Source organism: Lagenorhynchus albirostris, chromosome 6, assembly GCF_949774975.1.
Source record: "Lagenorhynchus albirostris chromosome 6, mLagAlb1.1, whole genome shotgun sequence".
Taxonomy (NCBI): domain Eukaryota; kingdom Metazoa; phylum Chordata; class Mammalia; order Artiodactyla; family Delphinidae; genus Lagenorhynchus; species Lagenorhynchus albirostris.
The window spans coordinates 73314768-73335485 of record NC_083100.1 but is presented as its reverse complement, the minus strand read 5'-3'; the positions used below and the strand labels follow the sequence as shown (position 1 = coordinate 73335485).

At 44.5% G+C, this 20718-nt stretch overlaps 1 protein-coding gene across 1 annotated transcript in view; it reads right to left on the bottom strand.

Annotated features, from left to right (window-relative positions):
• The window catches only part of ACVR1 (activin A receptor type 1), a 126929-nt gene extending 107433 nt beyond the window's left edge, over nt 1–19496 (bottom strand). The window contains exon 1 of the mRNA XM_060152848.1: nt 19394–19496. The gene's annotated coding sequence lies outside the window, so the exon portion shown is untranslated. The remainder of the gene's footprint in view (nt 1–19393) is intronic.
• Nucleotides 19497–20718: the final 1222 nt, after the last annotated feature.

Here is a 20718-nt window from a genome sequence, read left to right as displayed (position 1 = left end):
AATTCAGTCCAGAGCACAGATAGATAACATTTTTCAAGATCATCCTCAAAAACTGCTACCAGTGATTGCTCCAAAATCCAAATCTAACCAGATCCTTTCCTCCCTAAAATTCCCTAATACTTAGCATAGTTTGGGAGTAGGATCTGAATTGTTCAGCACAGAATAAGGAGTCCTCACGATGTAGTCTTCACCCACCTCTCCAACCTTATATCATATCAATTCCCACATGTACCCTAAGCTATGGTTAAACTAAACTACCTGCCACTCCCAGCATGCACCACACTCTCCTTTTGCCTTCTACCTTTAGACTGAATGTCCCCTACACTAGAATATTCTGCCTCTATATTGCCGGGCTTAGTTGCACTTATTCTTAAAGTGTGCACTTAATAACCTCCTTGAGTCAGAACCTTCCCTACACCCTTCCCCCCAAAGCGGGTTAGGTGTTCCTCCTCTGGACTCACTGCTGGATCTTCTGCCCACCTCTGTGATAGACAGCACTTGCCAAGCTGTACTTGAACCGCTGATTCGTGTGTCTCCCTTACTAAGCTGTGAATTCTCCTGAGGCCAGGAATAGCACCTTTGGTCCCTGTGTCATCAGCACAAGGCCTAACACACAGTCAGTATTCCAAAAAAAAAAAAAAAAAAAAAAAAGAACAGATTAAAAACATGAATCAAATAGACCATAAAAGAGTTTGAAAAAAGAAAATGAAAGAAGATGGAAGCAATTTTTATTCCCAACATTTCACATTCATCTCCCATAGACATATTTCTAGTTAGTTAGAAATTTGCACGAAGTTTTGGTGATTATCTCAGTCACCAGCAAAATGGAACACAACATAGCAATCACTACAGAGTCAAGAGCAAAGAGACAGGAAGGGAATGAATAGAATAGGCAAACACAGAACACACAGCAGAGTGTTTATCCGTAAACCAAACTTTACACTCTCCCACTGTCACGGGTTAGTTTACTACCTTTTAACATTTTTCATAAATGCCAATGAACAACCGGTGGACCCCTCACCAGACAAAACATCTCATTCAGACTTGCAGAGGGCACTTTTAGGTATAAATTGATTAAAGCATCTTCCCTAGAAAAACAACTCACTTGAGCCTCCCTCATCAGAAATGCCAACTTTATATACAGGAGTCAGAGCAAAACTGTGCTTTATAAACTGTAAAGTCCACTACAAAGGCCAGCGGTTGTTACCGTCTGAATTACCCTTGCGGGGTGATGGTCCTTCGGCAGGAGGGTGGCTTAATTAAGAGGAGGGAAATGACTTGATGCTGCATCTGACTCATATTTTGCCTTTTTCTCCTCTCAAGAGAAACAAGCTCTAATGATACATTTTCCGATGACCAAACATTAACTCATCCGCTGAAATCTGCTCAATGACTAAAAAGTTCCTTGCTTCATAATAAACCAGTAGCTTGAAATTGTAGTGTAAATACAAGAAAGGGAGTCAAATTTTTATGCTTCTTCCTCAACCCACAACACCCTAAAAAATAATAAACTTTAATGTAATCCGAAGAGCAGATTTTTAGACATGACTCTACAAAAGAGATTATCCACTACTAGCCCTTAGAAGAGGTAAAAAAAAAAAGTGCTCTAATATGCTTTTGTCCTGTGGCTACAATTAAGGTTGAAAAGGCCTTCGGTTTTCCCCTCTAGGACATTATCAGATTCGAATGGCTCCTGGCTCCTGTCTCGTTCTCATCTCCCCTGGGTGTGCTCTTTCAAAAGAGCCTCCACATCTGTCCAGTTGCCCCTGAGCGACTCCTTCCTGCTTTCAACTTTCACCACTCACTCAAAGCCTCTCCTCTCTTGTCCTAAAGCTTGCTGATTCTATTTCTTTACTCTCTTTCATCATTCCCCTTCCCCAAATCCTAACACCGGATCTTTAATGATTCATGGAAAAGATCATAAAAAAAAAAAAAAAAATTGACAGTGGTCCACTGTGATACAGTAGAGAATGCATAACACAAAATAACAGCTCCCTTGATTCAAAATAACAAGTATTTATTGAGGGCCCACTGTGTGCCCTGTAAGGGCTACCAAACAAGATCAGCTTTCAACAAAGCTGTGAGCTTTGTGAGAGGAGCTGATTCATCCCCACGTCCCTCCACTCAGCTCATCAGAGCATCTCATACATAAAGGAGGGCCCCTCTGAAGTCCACAGAGGTTTGGGCCTCTTCCACTGTGATGACTTCTGGTATTATGTAAAGAAATGTCAAGACAGAGTGACAAAAACTGTGTATGTTTTAAATATTTACAAAACATGCCAGGCAATATTACTGGGCTGGTCTCAAGATAATTACACGGTCCAGTAATGAGACACAAGTCCAAAGTTGTATGATCCAGGATGCCTCCTTTCAATCCTGTTGGTATATTTCTGGGGCTCTATCATTCAAAAGTAATGTCAAGACCAATGTGAAGGCCCTTGAGAGTGGACGCTTGGACCAATGGGCGCTCGTGTCCACCACCGCCTCCCAAGGTCCCTGCAAAGCAGTGAGTGGAAGAGTCAGTAAACAACTCAACAGTGAACATAAGGTCTCTGTCCTCAAGGAATTTACAAACTAGTTGGAAAAAAAAAAAGAAGACACACTCTCTACTCCCATCCCTCTCCAAATATAATGGAAGAAGTATTGCACCAGGAGACCAGGATTCCATACAGCATCCATCACTGACTGATCCCTCACCAAGCCTTTAATCTTGGGCAAGTCCTCTTCAATACATTTAAACTTCAGGGTTTCCTCTTTCTTTTTCCTGTAAAATGGAAAAATACTAATCTTGGCCCTGCCTTCTGTGCAAAGGTTATTTAGAGGCTCACATAAGATGTGGTGGTGTTTTGGTAAACTGCAAAGCCCTCCACAAATGTGAGCTACGTAGGAACGAAGGTTGAATACTTCATCATATGCTGCCTTATCATCAACCATAAAAAAAAGTTAGTAACATTTATAAACATATAAATCCAGAACCTGATATTGTTGTGTCCAGGGAATAATAAGAAAAGGAGGGGAGAAAAGGTTTACGGCTATGACTTGAAAGTAAAGCAGTTTCATGGGGCTCCAGAGAGTTCTGGCAATTTTCCTGTGACTATCTGAATATTCCTTGTAATTGTTATTCCTTGTTGAAGTCACGTCCATGAGTAACCACAAAGATGACTACTCCCCAAACAAACCCAGATTTACTCCCTAAGGCCCCATGCTATGCCAGGCTTTTTCTGCAGTTAGAACTTCTAGAGTCATTTGCTCTAGCAAGTCTTCTCCCTCTCAACCCACTCTAATCTCATTTCTTCCCTCATGCTAAACTTACACAAACAGGACTAATGCCACCCTAGATTACCAAAACCAACTGCCCTGGAGAACCCTTATCCGTCTGGGTCACAAGACTCCCTGGGAGAACAGAACCTCCCCTTCCTCCAGGTGGATGAAGAAGACACTCCCCTTGACGTCCCTCCGGCTCCAATTCCCAGACTCAGCCCTTCTCCCTGCACTCACCCCATGGACCCGGGGGCAGATCACCCCCTCAGCCCTTCTCCCCAGGCAGGTTGATCCCCACCTTGAACTTCATGCCCGGACCTGGAGAAGCTCTCCGTGGTCTCCAGCCCAGCCCTTTCTCCTGAGCTATGACCACTTTTCTTCTGACAGCTCCCCCTGGATGTCCCAGAGCCGCTCAAGCAGGACTTATCAAATTGAACCTGTCCCCTTATAGAATCCCCTGCGCCTCCCTATTCTGTTCTGTGATCGCTGCCCACCCCCGCCGCAAGCTGAGATTCTCCTCCTTCTACCTCACCACAAAGAGCAGATCAGTCAGCTCAACTCCCTCAACAGCCCTGAAATCTCTACCGTCCTCTCCAGCCACATTTGTCACTGTTTCTCGACCAGACTGCTGTTCCCCTGCCTCCACATGAGTGTCCCCGAAGTGTGGGACATGTTCTACTGGTGGTCCCCCAACATGACGCTCCATGGTTCTTAATTTATTTTTCTTTCCAATGGTTAATGTTTTTCCTATTACATATTAAAATAAATTCTTAAGGTGCACATCGAGACCACATTTCCACAAGGATAGTTGCTTTGAACAGACTTTCGTGCACATTGGAATAACCTGGGGACCTTTAAAAATACATCCCAGACCAATTAAATCCCCCTGGGCAGGGGGATGGGCATCAGGTTTGGAAATTCCCACATGCTTCCAATGTGCAGACGAATTTGGGAATGACTCCATTAGAATGAGCCTGAAACAGGTATTTACGGAAAAAGGCTGCGCCCATTTAAAGAAAAATGAAGTAATTAGTCAAAGGTATGGTAAACAAATAGGAAGGGTGCCCAAGGGCACCCTTGTTTGCCCAGGATTCCAGCACTGAAAATCCTAGGATAGCTCTCTGTCCCAGGCAAACTAGGATAGTTGGTCACGCTACTCAGATGAAGCAGCCTCTGAAGTTTGGGAATGAGTGCTAGCATTTCCCAAAACATGTTCAGCAAAATACCATCCACTCTCCCTGGGGTGTGAACAGCTGTGTGGCTATAAAGGGTTCCACTGTGGAATAAACTTGAAAGACCCCAGGGATATCCCAGGATAGATGATTAAATTAATGGTTTTCCTCAACGCCAGCTTCTCGGAACTTCCAGTGCGCTCTGGTCATTTACAGTGTCTGAGAGAAGGACATATCCTGCATTTCTCAAGCTCATATGAGGACCTTTTTTGTGGAGCACTATACGATTGAGGTTTCAAGAAACTTTTTGTTAAATGTTGCCTCACTTGAACTTCCAGGCAATTCTGGGAAAAAGTGAATCTGATAATGTCACTTCCTCATTATCAAGTTCATGCTTAAAAAAAAAAAAAAAAAAGGCCAAACTCCTTGGCAGTGGTCTACTTTCCCAGCTCTCCCATCTTTTCCCTTCCTGTGTTCTAATGTTTTTCAAATTTTTAGAAGCACCCAAATCACTTGGAGATAGTGTTGCAGTGCTGATTCTGATTCAGTAGTACTGGGGTGGGCCTAAGACTCTGCATTTCTAGTGAGGCTAACTCCCAAATGATGCCATTACTGCTGATCCAAGGACCACATTTAAGTAGCATGGCTCTGGTCACACTCAGTTCTAAAGGATGCTATCTTTCCTACAAGCCTCTGTGCCTCGAAGGCCCTTTTCCCACCCGATGCCTTCCTACTCATCCCTCAAGATGCTTGAGAACATCATTATCCTGAGATGACGACCTTGCTGCCCTCTCAAACAGAACTGCACATTCCAACTTTATGTTTACAGCTCCATTCTGGTGCTTCACGCTGGTGTAGCTTTACTATTTTTCTGTCTCTCCCAAACTGAGCTCTCTCACAGCCTTTCTGTCTTTATATTCCCAGGGCCTGGCACACGGTAGCTAGTCAACAAATCTATACAGAAGGAAGGAGTGGCTACACGAAAGAAATGCATGAACTTGGTCTAGGGAAGACTTTTAGAAAATGAGGTTATTACACAGAATCCAATTTTCAGCTTGGAGTTTTGTGGTTGAGGATCTCCAGCAAGAGAAACAAGCAGAATTTTTATGCTATCATTGCACAGAGTCAAACCACAAAGGACTATCATCGCCTAATTTTTTATAGGATACAAAACAATAAAATTCCCAATTTTCTCAAAGTGAAAACGAAACCCAGATAATCTTCTGATTAACATTTAACAGACTAAAATCACCAGGCACAGTGGAAAATGCAACACCATCGACCTCTAAATCTGCGTTCATCTACTTTACAGAGAATCCTTCTGACAATTCTAAGTTTAAACAAACCTTTGTGAAAAGAGTACTCGAGCAGGTTTAATGTAGTCACAGCTGTCAAAATCACGGGCAATGTATCACACTTAAGAAAGAGAGCATTTGAAAATGTGTCAATAATTATAATTAGACACTTGTACCAGATCTAATATACTTTCACTGCCCTTTACCTTCAACTGATGTGAAATTAAAACCAGTTTCTTAAAAGTCCAACTCTCAGAACATAATTTAATTCTAAAGTAGATATAAAACCTGTCACACTACTGAGATAAAGTACATTTTACTCAAGAGGAGAAAAGGCCGCAGTATTGTAATACATCATTTTAGGTAAGGTGACCACCTTTAATGCTGAAAGGGTAAAATATATTACCAAGGTGACAAAAATCTTCCAATATTTACTTCACCTCTTTGTATTTAAAGATTTTCTCTTCAAAATTATGCATGACCCGCACAGCCCAGAAATAATAACTATTAACATTCCAGTTTATTTCCTACTAGTCTTTTTTTCTCTATATCCATATAGTACATAACTACAAACCTGAATTGTACTGTGGTTTATGTTTATGGAATTGTACATAATTTATGTATATGGAATTATACTGTTTTAGTGTCCTGCTTTTTCTACTTAATGTTGTTTTATATAACCTCCATGGTCATTCTATTCATTCCAAAATTTTCTTTGTGCCTACAATGGATAAGGCAGTAAACTAGGGACAGGATACACACACAGGGAGTAATAGATAGACATAGTCCCTGTTCTCAATATTTACCCCACAGATATACTAACAGTGTACATACACACACACACACACACACACACACACACACACACACACACAGTCTTTGTGTATACATACTTAACCTTTACAGGTTATTGTAGAACATTTAAGTCATTTCCATTTTTTTCTTTTTCGCTACTCTACAGAGACTTGAATAAATTTGTATACTTAAAGAGCTGTAGTGATCTTTTTTTTTTGATGAGTAACCAAGGGCTCAAAATCTTTTCCAGAAAAATTACATTTATATTAGCAGCCCAAAATTTCCAAGTCTTTCAAATGAAAAAATCCAAGCATGTTGCTTAATTTTAGGGGAACCAATTCCAAAGAAAAAATGCAGTACAGGGAATAAACATGAATTTTATATTACATTTTATTTACTTGGTTTTGAATTTTTAAATACATCTAATTTGGTAACCACCAGGAAATCCAATCATCTTATTAATCTATACCAGTTAAATACCTTAAAATATTAAATAATCCTCTATTTTACCTTCTTCATATTATAAAATACTTTGAAAGAGCTAAAGCAGTCTGCTCTGGTCTGTTCCAAAGTCATAAATAAAATGTTGCTGTTTCTTAAAGACTGTCTATTATAGGCCTATTGCTTTTTTAAGAAAGCTATTATAAAAATAAAATATTTTTCCCTAAGTCTAAAAATCCATTGCCTCTATTCTTGATCAATAATAGAAAGCTGACTATATGGGTTTCTTGGTCACTAATGCCTACTTACCACTCACCGTATTTAAAAAAAAGAAAAGAAAGAAAAAGAGAGAGAGAGACACAACCAACCGTATAAGCTCTGCTTTTAACATAAAGCACAAACCAGACCCAGTGCTTTAAAACAATCAAAGTAAAGCTGTGGTTATTAGCAAGGCTCCCAAAGCCCAGGGTTCTTCATAGACTCAAACTTACACAGGAAAAAAAAAAAAAAATCATCAAGCTCCACTTACTGGAAGGACCAAAACGGAGGAAGACTGAGAGAATCAACAAATTATCAAACTTTAGAAAGAGCTGAGTCTATGCCCTTCTTCACAGATGAGGAAAGAAAAGTACCACAAAGAAAAAGGTTGATAAAGTGACTTTCTTGGGCCACAAAATTGGTTTACACCAGAGGACAGACTAGTGCTTGAGTCTTATGGGTTACTTCCTCATTTCCACCATGCCATTTTGCTTCACTGACACAACCCAATATCCAATTCATGATACAACCTATACCGTAATTTCAAATGTAAATACCCTTTAATTCAGCAATTCCAATCCTAGATATTTACCCCCAGATATACAGGAGATAGACAGAAAGACAGATCCATCTACATATACTCTATATCTAAATCAATATGTATATATAGTAGTAAATGTAAAGACAGTCACTGAAACATTGTAACACATAATGTTACCTAAAATAACAAGCGAAAGACTGGCTGAATACATTATGATACATCCACAAAACGAAATACCTTTCAAAAGAATGAGGAAATTCCACGGTAGTGATAGCAAAACATTTCCAAAATAAATTAAATTTAAAAAGTCAGGTATAGAATTGAAATGTGCACATTATGATACAACGTATAGGAAAAACACATTAGTATGTGTTTGTAAATGTAAAAGATATCACTGGAAGGATACACAATTAGTTTTAATCATGGTTTTTCTCCAGGAAGGTAAAGTAGAAGGCTGGAGGACAAAAGTTACCTTTCACTATATACCCTTCCTATACTTCAAGTCTTGCCTTGAGCATACGTAACATAATATAAATTTCGTTTCTAGAACAGAAAATATTTTAATGAATAAAAATATATGGGGTTTCCCTGGTGGCGCAGTGGTTGAGAGTCCGCCTGCCGATGCAGGGGACACGGGTTCATGCCCCGATCCGGGAAGATCTCACATGCCACAGAGCGGCTGGGCCCGTGAGCCATGGCCACTGAGCCTGCGCGTCCGGAGCCTGTGCTCTGCAACGGGAGAGGCCACAACAGTGAGAGGCCCACGTACCACAAAAAAAAAAAAATATATATATATATATATATATATATATATTTATATGATTTTTAAGAAAAAACTTATAAGCACCCATATTACCATATATATGTAATGAAATAAAGCTATGTGTGTATTAGAAATAAAAACACCAATTTGAAAAAAAAAATTTTTAAGAGTAAGATGGGCCAAAAAGGAGACTGAAATATCCAAGATAAAAGTCTTTATGAGAACAAAAGAAAAGCCCTCCTGGAAGATTTCCATGTTCAATATCCACATCTGAAAAAGATTCACTCCACCAGTGCTTAGAATGTCCTAAAACAATAAGACCCTTAGGGATTAAAAGGGAACAAGGGGAGAAGGAGAGTAGCTGAGGTGGACCTAAACTGATTAAGTAACAATGAGTTGGAGGGAATCCTAAACAAACAAGCCAAGAGAAGGAAAAAAAAAAAAAAACACCTCATCTGAATTTGAAAAGGACATTCCATTCTAAACTGAACCATTCTCTGACATTTTCCCCCCATCTCAGGAACATTTTCTATCACCTGTGTACCAAAAAGAAAAGAAAAAAAGAAAAGAAAAAGTCATTGCTTGAATCCTTTTCACCTAAATAAGGCTTAGTAAAATAGGCATAAACATAAGTTACAGGTGTCACTCATCAAAAAGCATATCTGCCTTTGATTCTATGAGCAGATGTTCATTAGTTCCCAAGTTTAAAAGTTGAAGATTGTTATTGTACTCCTTTGTCAGGATAAACATTTGGTTTATTTGCAAGACAGGGAACTTGACCCAAAAAAGTCAATAAGAGACTTTGAGCTGTTTGTACCTGGTTCATTTTATCATTCAGACCTTAGCCCACTTCTTCCCATTTCCAAAAGGCATTTCCATCCTCTTCCACAGCTCCAAGCCCTTATCTCCAGGGTTCCAGTATCATATTTGACAGGGCTCCTGTCAACTCACTAGACTCAGCTAAGCCCTCTTCTATGTCTGTGTCCCACCAGAACCTCAATGCTAGTGCCATGCCCCATCTCAAACCAGCCCCTCTTACCAAACCTTCTGCTTTCTTTTAAGATCAACACCATTCTCCTAGTCACCCAGGTTCCAAAAGTCAGATACGTTTGTCCACCACCCATCCCTCCCTCTCTTCACAAAAAATGATTCATTCACTCTACAGCTTCTCCAGCCCAAAACCCAATTCTACCTACTTTCATTTCCTCTTAGGTGCTGGCCATCTACCTTCACCACTAAACTAATCATTAGTTGCCAACAGAAGGCTATATAACAGGGGTCTCACACTCATATGCCTATAAGGGACAATGCAGTTAGCACACAGTAGTGAGGCAGGCAGGCTAGGAGTCTAAAGAAATAAAGAATAAACAGCAACTGATGCTGGGCCTCAGTACCCAGAGGAAAACAGGATGAGCCAGGACTGTGGTAAACACAGCACACACGTCCCCTCAGACAGACACAATCACAATCACAGGTTTCCTGCAGGAATATGGGCCTGCTGCTGCCAGAGCTTTCAATTTTACAGGAGTAGGTGGAAATTTGGACTTTTTGTGGGAAATTTCCCCATATTTAAATGTTGGCAACCATTTAAAAAAATGTTTTGAATGCAGTATCAAACAGGACACAACTCTGAGGTGTATTCAGCCCATGGGCCATCTAGTTTTCAACCTCTGCTATAAAGCATGGTGACTTGGGGATGGGTTAAAGCTCAGGCGTGGGACCTTAGACATCCTCCATCACCCCTCTGAGTCTCAGTCTCTCCTGCTGTAGAATGGGGATAATAAGATGAAGTATCTCACAGAGTTGTATGAGCCTTAAATGAGAGAATGCAAGTAGGGGCCTGATCAGGTCCTCCTTCACAGGTATTATTATCTTATTGCTGCTCTTTAAAAATCAAGTCTAAAACCTCTAGTCTGACATTCAAAGGAAACCATAATTTGGCTCTGAATCTCCCTAAGTTTTCTTCTAAAGTGCTCTCACCTTAAGGTACGCCAATCACATCACAAAGAGCTTTTAACTTTTATAACTTCCAGGAACTACCATATATGCTTGGCAAAAAATAAAAATAAATAAAAGTGAGACAGGGTATGCAATGTAACCATTTAAACAGCACTGGCCATTCTGCTCAGGACACTTTGGCCTGGAAATTAGTGCAAACTCAGAGACATGAATCTGCTGTTCCTTTGAGATGTCTCAGGTCTTAATGCCTCTCCAAGAAGCTACACCTCAAGGCACTGAGTCTGATTCTGGTGATTAAAAATATGTACAACTCTGGGACTTCCCTGGTGGCACAGTGGTTAGGAGTCCGCCTGCCAATGCAGGCGACACAGGTTCAAGCCCTGGTCCGGGAAGATCCCACATGCTGTGGAGCAACTAAGCCCGTGCACCACAACTACTGAGCCTGTGCTCTAAAGCAGGAGCCACAACTACTGAGCCTGCATGCCACAACTCCTGAAGCCCGCGCACCTAGAGCCCGTGCTCCGCAACAAGAGAAGCCACCGCAATGAAAAGCCCACGCACCACAACGAAGAGTAGCCCCCCGCTCACCACAACTAGAGAAAACCTGTGCTCAGCAACGAAGACCCAACACAGCCAAAAATAAAATAAATAAATAAATTTATTTTAAAAAATATATGTACAACTCTATTTTTTACAACTTGACTCAAACAAAAGCCAACTATCTTGTATTTACTTGCCCCATTCCCTGGTTTTGGAATGTTGCCTATTCCACAGTCTACACACATATAGATACCTCTCCAAATGATAACACCAAAATGGTACCTCTTTCCAAGGCCAGCCAAACAGCTACTTCCTCAAAGGTGTTGGCTGATCCTTATCCCCCTGTATCTTGTGACCAGGATACTCAGAGTTCTGCCCTTTATAGTTACATGCGTGATTCTTCAACCCCTTACTCAAGTGCACCTTAAGATCAACTTGGTTTTACTGAACTTGACAAATGCTTAATAAATGAAGGACAAAGAGGGGGAAAAGATGAAGCAGAAGCAGCAGCAGGGCAGGGAAATGTTAATGATAAGGACAATGACAACAGTGATGGTCGCCGCCATGGGACTGTGCTCTTACTTACATCATTGAATGCAAAGAGCTGTACCCTACTAACCACGTGTTGCGTTTCTGAACAATAAATGTACAGGGGTATCTTCCCCATCTCTCTCTCTCTCTCTCTCTCTCTCTTCATAGGCACTCCTGCTGTCCCCATATTATGTGAAAAGTCACCCTCCCATTCAAACATAATCTAAATAAACAGGGAGCTAAGTGGCTCCTGCCACCAGTTTAAATTAATTAGTCCCAACTTCGATGCTGATTGGGATCAAGATAATGATGCACGCTTGAAGCTGGTCCAAAACACATATTAGTCACTTTAATCTGATTTGGAGAAACAAGCAAAGACCCCTACACAGAGAGAAGAACACCAGGATTGGGGGGATGATGGGGGAGCAGCAGAGGGGCACGGACCATCTGCAAAGTGACTGAGACTCATACAAGAAGAAAACCAGAATTCTCACCCAGATTAGAATAAACAAATTAAGGCTGATTTTCACAATACCTAGAATAGGTTTTTCTAAACAGCTGCTTACAACCCATTAGCAAGTTGTGAAATCAATTTGGTAGATAGAGACCAGAATTTTTTGTAACAAAAATTGAACAGAAATTAGAAAGCATTGCAATAGTGTTTTGTAAAATGTGTAATCCAGCTTTATCTTTAATATGCATGCGTATGTGTGTATGTGCACTCAGTCATGATATAAACTCAACTGCTGAGAGTCAAAAATGTTTTTAAAATACTCAAATAGAACGTTTGCGTTTATATAATCTCTGGGGACTAAGATTTTCCATTTTTTACTATGCCACACTCATAAAATAGGAGAATGTTTGTTCTTGCCACCTGTTGTGCACAATAGTTCAGTTCTTCAAGCTCAAAAAAGCCTATAAAAAATATCATTTGGGGCTTCCCTGGTGGCGCAGTGGTTGAGAGTCCGCCTGCCGATGCAGGGGACACGGGTTCGTGCTCCGGTCCGGGAAGATCCCACATGCCGCGGAGCGGCTGGGCCCGTGAGCCATGGCCGCTGAGCCTGCACATCCGGAGCCTGTGCTCCGCAACGGGAGAGGCCACAACAGTGAGAGGCCCACACACCGCAAAATATATATATATATATATATATGTATCATTCGGCACACTTTTCCCTTACCACTTTCCTATTCCCATAGAGGAAGGTGAGAGTCACTCTAGAAAACCACCTACACTTTTTCTTGCTACTGGTTGTCCCTCCATATATTTCTCTCTCTTGTCAGTCCCTGACCTCAAGTTACAAGTCCAAAAGCTCTGGCTCTCTTGGTGGTTATTTGCTTATAAGCACTGAACTATCACTTAAGGAGAGTGAACAAGCACACTGGATTTTCACCCAGAGTGTAACATCACTTATCAATCACAGCAAAAGTGAAGATTCAGAACTTGGTTTAAAATAGCTCCTCAACCTATCCCCTCTAGACCAGAAATGCTTTTCCTCAAGTTCTTTTTACGGCACATTTTTCTCAGTACCTGCTCTCCAAACGCCAAGTATCATCCCACATCTAATATCTAGCTTTGTCTGAGATTACCCCTACCTTCCTTTATCCCCTCTGCACATTTCTCTTCAAACTCAAGGTTATTTTTTAGTTCAGTCAATAATTCTTCCATAAATGCCTAAAAAAGAAACAAAAACTAGAGCAATCTTATTTTCAATGGCATCCATGCTGCATGGTAGCCACAAAGGCCCATCCGGCTTTCATAGATGAGCAAGGCACCCAGCTGTCACACGTTCGAGTGGAAAAGGTCTACGTGGGACACCCACTCAAATCAGCCCTTAAAAACCTACCGAAAGAGGACTTTACTTTGGATTCTGTCCATTTTCCCAAGAGGTCATCCACCTCTCACATCAGCACTGTCTACCACACTATTTTCACGGTCAACTGTTTGAGAACATATGCAACAGGAGAAAGTTAGTGTCGAGGAGTCAATTCACCAGTGTTTGAGTCCCAGCCACACACATGGTACTGCAGGAGTCCTGGCTCTGCAGGCTAGGAAAAATTAGTTGAGATATTTTTCCCCAAAAAAAGAGGTGGCATCCTGAACTCCAAAAACAATCAAAAAAAGGAACCAGGGCTTCCCTGGTGGCGCAGTGGTTGAGAGTCCGCCTGCCGATGCAGGGGACACGGGTTCGTGCTCCGGTCCGGGAAGATCCCACATGCCGCGGAGCGGCTGGGCCCGTGAGCCATGGCCGCTGAGCCTGCGTGTCCGGAGCCTGTGCTCCGCAACGGGAGAGGCCACAACAGTGAGAGGCCCGCACACCGCTAAAAAAAAAAAAAAAAAAAAAACAGTTCGTTCAACCTAGAGTGTCTTTTGTCCCTGGTTCCCAAACACACTTAAGGACTTGTGTCTGGCATCATCTTCTCTTGCGACCACCTCCCTGACTGTCTACAGTACTGGCTTCCTTTGCTCCTTTCACGTGCAACCATCCAATCATTCTCTCAGCAATTAAAAAACAATTTACTGACTGTGTGGTCCGGGCCAGGTATTATATTAGGTGCAACAGATACATGGAAGACGAATACGACACAGTCCTTGCCCTCAAGGAGCCCAGTAAGAGAATTTGAAAAGTTTTAAATTGGTGAAGAGAAAAGAATTGTGTAGAACTTTAAAAATGGAGGAATGAATAACTTGAAGTCCTTGCCCTCAAAGAGATCAATCAAGTCCCAGAATGAGTAGTGAAGATGACCAAACCCTAAAAGAATGTCAAAAGGCAAAATCCAGGAAGCATTCTTGCTTGCAGTGACCAACCATTCTGAGCCCTGAAGGATCTGACTGTCCTCAAAAGTGGGAGAAAGAGGGATAGGGCAGCCAAGGTTTAGCCTTATGATGAGAGAGCTGAACTCCTGCAAATCCATCAGGGCACCTGTGCTAAATCGGACCCTCTGACCTAGCCCATCCTCCAAAAACAAACTTCACCTGCTGCATGACCCTCCACAAAATTTGGAAAGGCTAAAATGTAAAGTCACTTTCCCAGTCACAGAAATAAAGGTCAAATACCCAGAGCAAACAATGAAGCAATTCCAATGGGCAAAGTGGAATGTTGGTCAAAGACTGAAACCCAAAAATCAAACAACTGAGTGGCGGTGGCTCCGGAGAAAAAAGCTCTCCTGGATCACAGGAGAGTCTTTTAGACATATAAACAAGCTCAGATTTCCAGAAACACATACAAGAGCACAAGAATATTATTCAACTGTGCAGTCGGTTTGAATACTGGGGGTAGGGGGAAATATTTGTTTCAACTTCAAAAAGGAAGCTGCTGGGTCTCCTATTAATTTTGAGAGCATAAGTTCAAGTAAAACTACCTTCTATCTGAACCAAAGGCTGTGATGTGCCGACCACACCAACTCTTGACGAAGCTCTTTCACAAGGGGTCTTTAATTTGGGTCTCTATTTGTCCCAATAGACAAATCCTGGTTTGTAATTTCTGATTCTTAAACTAGCATGGCAAGCAAGAGCAGTCTACGGCCAAGTAGTAAAAAAGAAGAGGTAAGTATTCCATTTGGTTCTTTTAAGAGCTGGAGTTGGCCACAGAAAGTAACACAAAGTTTTCACTCCAAGAGATCAAAGAAAGCATTTTGTACCAGGAAACCCAATTCAAATCCTCATTTCCAGGAATAAAGCCGCAGTGCCCAATATTTGCTTGGGAAAATAAAACAGGAGACTATGTGGACTCCAATTAAAATCTCTGATGGTTTCATTTCAGAGCCTCGCCAGTTTAATGCCGCGAACGTTTTAGCCAGGCACTGCTTTAACGTAAATAGCGGCTTCCCAGTCTGAACGGTCACACTTACACTGGGTAAAACCGAAAGCGTTTTAACACTTCATGACAGCGTTCTTTGCCCCATCCTGAGCACTAGATATATAAGACAAGGTGATGCTGAGAAATGCCAGCTTCAGCCCAGCCCATGTCTCCCATAACCGCAGTCAGGAGAGACCACGCAACAGTCCATGCTATTATTCTAGTCACGATATTGGAAATGAGAGTGGAAGCAGGAGAAAATGGGTAGGGGGCAGGGGAGACATACCGCAATCTTATTCAGGTATGACAACAATCAGCTTACTTTAAAATTATCACCTGGGGTCTTGTCAATCAGCCAACAGTTCTTGCGTGCCTACTTCACACAGGCACCAAGCTAAGTCTACATAGTGCAGTGACATACTCCCCAAGTAATCATTATGTTAATGGTTATGTGTTTAATTTCCTTTATCTTTTTATAAAAAAGTATGCATCGTGTATGTAGGTTATAAAGTCTAAAAATAAAATCAGCACCCATGAACACATCACTTAATCCAAAAACCAGAATATCACCCAATACTGTATCATCTACCTACCTCCCCCACCCCACCCAAATCCCCAGGTCCCCGCAACACACACACACACACACACACACACACACACACACACACACACACACACACACACACACACACACACGGAATTCATTGTCCTGAACTTGGGTTTCAATCTAAGTACGAATGCATTGGGCTTCCCTGGTGGCGCAGTGGTTAAGAATCCACCTGCTAACGCAGGAGACACGGGTTCGAGCCCTGGTCCAGGAAGATCCCACGTGCCGCGAAGCAACTAAGCCCATGCACCACAACTACCGAGCCTGCAATCTAGAGCCCGCGAGCCACAACTACTGAGCCCGCACGCCACAACTAATGAAGCCCACGCGCCTAGAGCCCGTGCTCCGCAACAAGAGAAGCCACCGCAATGAGAGGCCTGCGCACTGCAAGGAAGAGTAGCCCCCGCTCGCCGCAACTAGAAAAAAGAAAGCCCGCGGGCAGCAACAAAGACCCAACGCAGCCAAAAATAACTAACTAAATAAATAATTTTTTAAGAAAAAGTATGAATGCATCTTTAGGATTATTTCCTAATCATAACCAGTGAGTTGGCTTTCCAAATACAGCAGTGTTATATTGTTTCTTCTTAAAAGATGATGTCTTTAAGGGTTTTTTTTTTAAGGTGAATCGTTGCTTTAAAGACAAATACTAACTAATTAATAGACTGAGACAGACTTATCTATGGTAAACTCATGAAGACAGTGTACAAACGAATGACCTTTGGCAAACACTGGCAAGAATGGCCGAGAACATGGGTTCCACAGTCCCACAAACTCCTGGTTCAAATCCCCCACTCCACCACTGACTAGCTCTACAGCTTAGGGCAACTTAATTTTGCCAAGCCTCTATTTCTTGTTGTAAAGGAATGAAATGATAATAAACCATATGGTTGTTGTGAAAATATAATGAAAAAGTGCGTGTAAAGAGCTGAGCACAGTGCCTGGCATGTTGTATCCAGTCCACCTCCTCCCCAAATCAACGTATCTCTCATTAAATTCACTCAAAACATATCAGAGGATTGTCCCACCATCAGTAGTTTACTTCTCTCTAATTTCTAACATGTAAAAATAAATCAAGAGTCAGGGATCCAACAGCAGAGCAAGCACAGAGGAGAGGTTCCAGTCCCAGCTCCTGTTTGCCTAAAGTACACTATTTACGCATCGATTCCATCTTCATCTCGTGACCTTGAATAGCAGGATCATTTTTCAAATCCATTTCTACCCCATCCCTCCCTCCCCCAGAAAGCTGGACTACTCAATCCAACCTTACCTAGAAGCCTATCACGATCATCACGGGACTAGTTCTGTGCAATCTAGGGTAAGATAGAGGCATAGTCTCTATTTACTGATTCAATCACTATTATCCGTTCTGTCGACAAATGCACAAAATTTGGTAAATCACTACTTTGGAAACAAAACATTACAGTACTATTAACGGAATTAAGTTCCTCACTTCTGAAATTAATTCGCCACATTCCTGAATATGGCATACTCCTCCATCTTTACTCTGCATCCTTAGTATCCTTTTAAATTACTTAGAGGTAACAAGAAACTTATTCGGATTCAAATGATCACTCTCTTCCAAGGTACGAAAGTTGTAAAACTACTACCTATATCAAGTTTTATTTAAAACCACTCTCTCCATTTCAAGTAAAACTTACCCATACTTCTAAAAAAGGAGAGAATGAACCCATCCCAGCCCTTGACTTTTTTTTTTGCCATCTATGCAGAATTTATTGCAACATCATTCACCACCTTTGAGTATTTTCAGAAGGGGTGACGGTAGAAATGCGATTATCCAACACACAATGCAATCAGTCTAAGGCCTACACATCTCAGCCTCAAAAGACTTTTTTTAATCCCAGGACAGAAAACAAAAACAACTGAATCACAAGAAAGGAGACTTGGTCTTAGAAGCCAGGTGATCCAAGTCCTGACCAGGCCTAAGATAACCTCCCAACCCCTGTGTCCCCATCAGTGACATGGTGCAGATCCATAATTCATACTCAAGCACACTGTAAAACTGGGTGGTGAGGCCAGTGTCTGAGGTCAGCACAAGTCTAGTGTCTGCTGGCTGCCCGAGCCCGGGCCCCCTGCCAGCCACCCACCTCCAGAGACAAGTGCCAGGACATACTATAGTGTTTCCATTTAAGGCTCGCCACTTGGATCAGCCCAGCTCTTGAAATTTCTTACCACCACCTTTCCAGGAAGAATTTTTTGGGGGGAAAAGGGAGGTGGTGTCTATTTTTTGCCACCGCCTTTCCTTGGGCTGTCAGAGCAGTCTGCATCTGTGGGACAGGATTCTTTAAAACCACTGGGTTAAGTCCGTGTCTAAATGCCAGGGCCTCTTTTCAAAAATATACAAAGTACGTATGAGATCAGTCCCTTTTCTCATCATCATCGAACTCCCACCTCACACACTTCAAAAAAGAAAGAAAGCCCAATAAAATTTACAAACCCATTGTATTACTTTGCTACCTCTCTCCCAAAGCCACATTAAGCACAACTTTTTAACCAAGACTTTTCTTTTCCTACTAAGTGGAACGTTTTCTTCGCTAAGTAGCTTCTTCTACAGTTTCTCTCCCATGCAAGGAGCGTTCAAAACTCCCGGGGAAAAGAAGGGGAGTCTGGGGAGAGTGGGAGACTTACGTGGCACAAACTGGACAGAGCTGAGGCAGTCTAGAACCCGACGGAAGTTAGGGAGTCCGGCAGCCCCAGAGGCCCACATCTCTCCCCAGCGCACCCAAGGGTCTAGCCTCGCTGTTTTGGTGACCGTGTTGAAGGAAGGGTTTTAAACTTGGCAAAGTACCGTGCAACATCTGTAACCACATTTGCCTTCTGGGGATCGGAAGATGAATCCCACATTCCTGGCTTTCAAGCTTTTTGAAACTGCAGCTAGGAAGAACGGAGGGAGGGAGGGCGTTGAGCAGAGTTTATTGGCTGTCTTTCCAGCAGAAAATTCCTCTTGGAAGAGACGGATATTTTGAGGGTGGGGGTGATTCGCCCATCCCTTTACTCTCTACCAAGCTCAGCTAGGAAGGTGAGCCCCGTGGCCAGGCGGTCAGATCGATTTACAAGTCAGAGGCGCGCACCCTGAAGGAGTTCACTACATGCACACACGCGCGCACACACACACGCGCGCGCACACACACACACACACACACACACACACTGCAAACCAGAGACCACCGCACTCCGCGCCTCTGCCCTCTGCCACATCCCACCGGCAGTTCAGGCCCACAACAAGACAGTTTTGTTCCGCGGCGGCTTCCCCCACCGAGAGTGAATCGGCTTGGGGGAGAAAGGAATGAAAGCGAGGGGGAGGCACCTCAGACGCCCACCCTCCCACCCCCAATTCCTGCCCCTTCTCCCGCTAGGCTCCCTCTTCCCTCGGTCCTCCCGGTTCCGGCAGACGCGGCCGACGACCTGCACTAACCTCTGGTCCCGCGGCGGCGGGGGGCCGAGCCGGGGGAGGCGGAGTGCGAGCCAGCCGGGCGCTGCAGGTCGGCCCGGCGCGGCGCGGGGCGGGGCGGTGCAGCCGGCGAGGGAGCCCGGAACTCTGCGGGGCCGAGGGCCGGCGGCCGGCCCAGAGCGGCAGCGGCGGCGGCTGCGGCGGGCGGCTGCGGCGAGCCGGTGCGGGGCGCCGGGGGCTTTCCAGCCCTGGGGCCGGCGCGGCTGGCCGAGGAGCAGCCTGGCAGCGGCGGCGGCGGCGGCAGCGGCAGCCACCCCGGGGAAAGAGCCGGAGGAGGGAGGGGAGGCGGGGTGAAGAGGAGGCGGAGAAGGAAGGGGAGGAGGGCGGGCGGAATAAACTTCCCGAGGCGCTGCGGCACGGGCTGGAAAGACGGCCGCGGGCGGGCCGGGTGGGGGCTGGCCCGGGGGGCGGCGGGGGCGGGGGGGGAGGACGGTCACTGGAGAGTAGAAAAGTTCCCCCAGCGCCGAGGGGGAGGCTGCGGCGGCGGCGGCTGCAAAGAGCAGGAGCCGGAGCGGGAGGAGCGGGAGGAGGAGGAGAAGGAAGTGGCTGCGGAGCGCTCGGCCAATGAGTGTCTGGAGCTGTGATTAACCAGGCAGCAACACATCATTTCCTCCCGGCGCGGATCCAGGGAGCCGGGAGGGAGAGGGAAGGCGGCGGGGCGGGGCAGTCCCCGCGCCCCCTGCAGGCGCCTAGCCGGGGGCGAGCCCGCCGAGCCCCGCCGAGCCTGGCCGAGCCGCCCCCGGCGCGCCTGGCGCTGTCTGGCCGGCAAGGAGGAGGCTGCGAGCGCGCCGCCCGCGGGGCTCCTCAGAGGCGGGGAGGCGGCGGGGCAGGCCCGAGCCAGGCTCCCGCGGCCAGGGTGGGAGGTGGAGAGGCTGCGCAGCGGGGTGAGTGCCCAGGTAGGCGCGGGCGGGGCCGTCTGGACAGCTCCCGGGGGCGCGCGGGGCGGGCGGGCCGGCGGGCCGGCGGGCTGCCTCCCGGGCCCGGGACTTCGGGCGGCGTGCGGCTGGAGTCCAGCTTGACAGACTTAGGCTGGATTCTCGGAGAGAAGCCTCGGGATTCTCATCCAGGCCATTTCTGACCTGTCTTCAGATCCCCTTCCACTTGGCTCATTTCCTCGTAAGGTCTGGGGTTATGCAAGAGCTTGCCATTTTTGCAGTCCGCCTCCTTAGTAATAAAAATATGCATTTGGGGCGGGGGGAGGGGGTTCTGCGGTAATCTGGCCCTGTCCTAGGCGCCATGAGAGCTTACAGTGGATAGGAAGGGACATTCCCCGCCACAGGGAGGCTGAC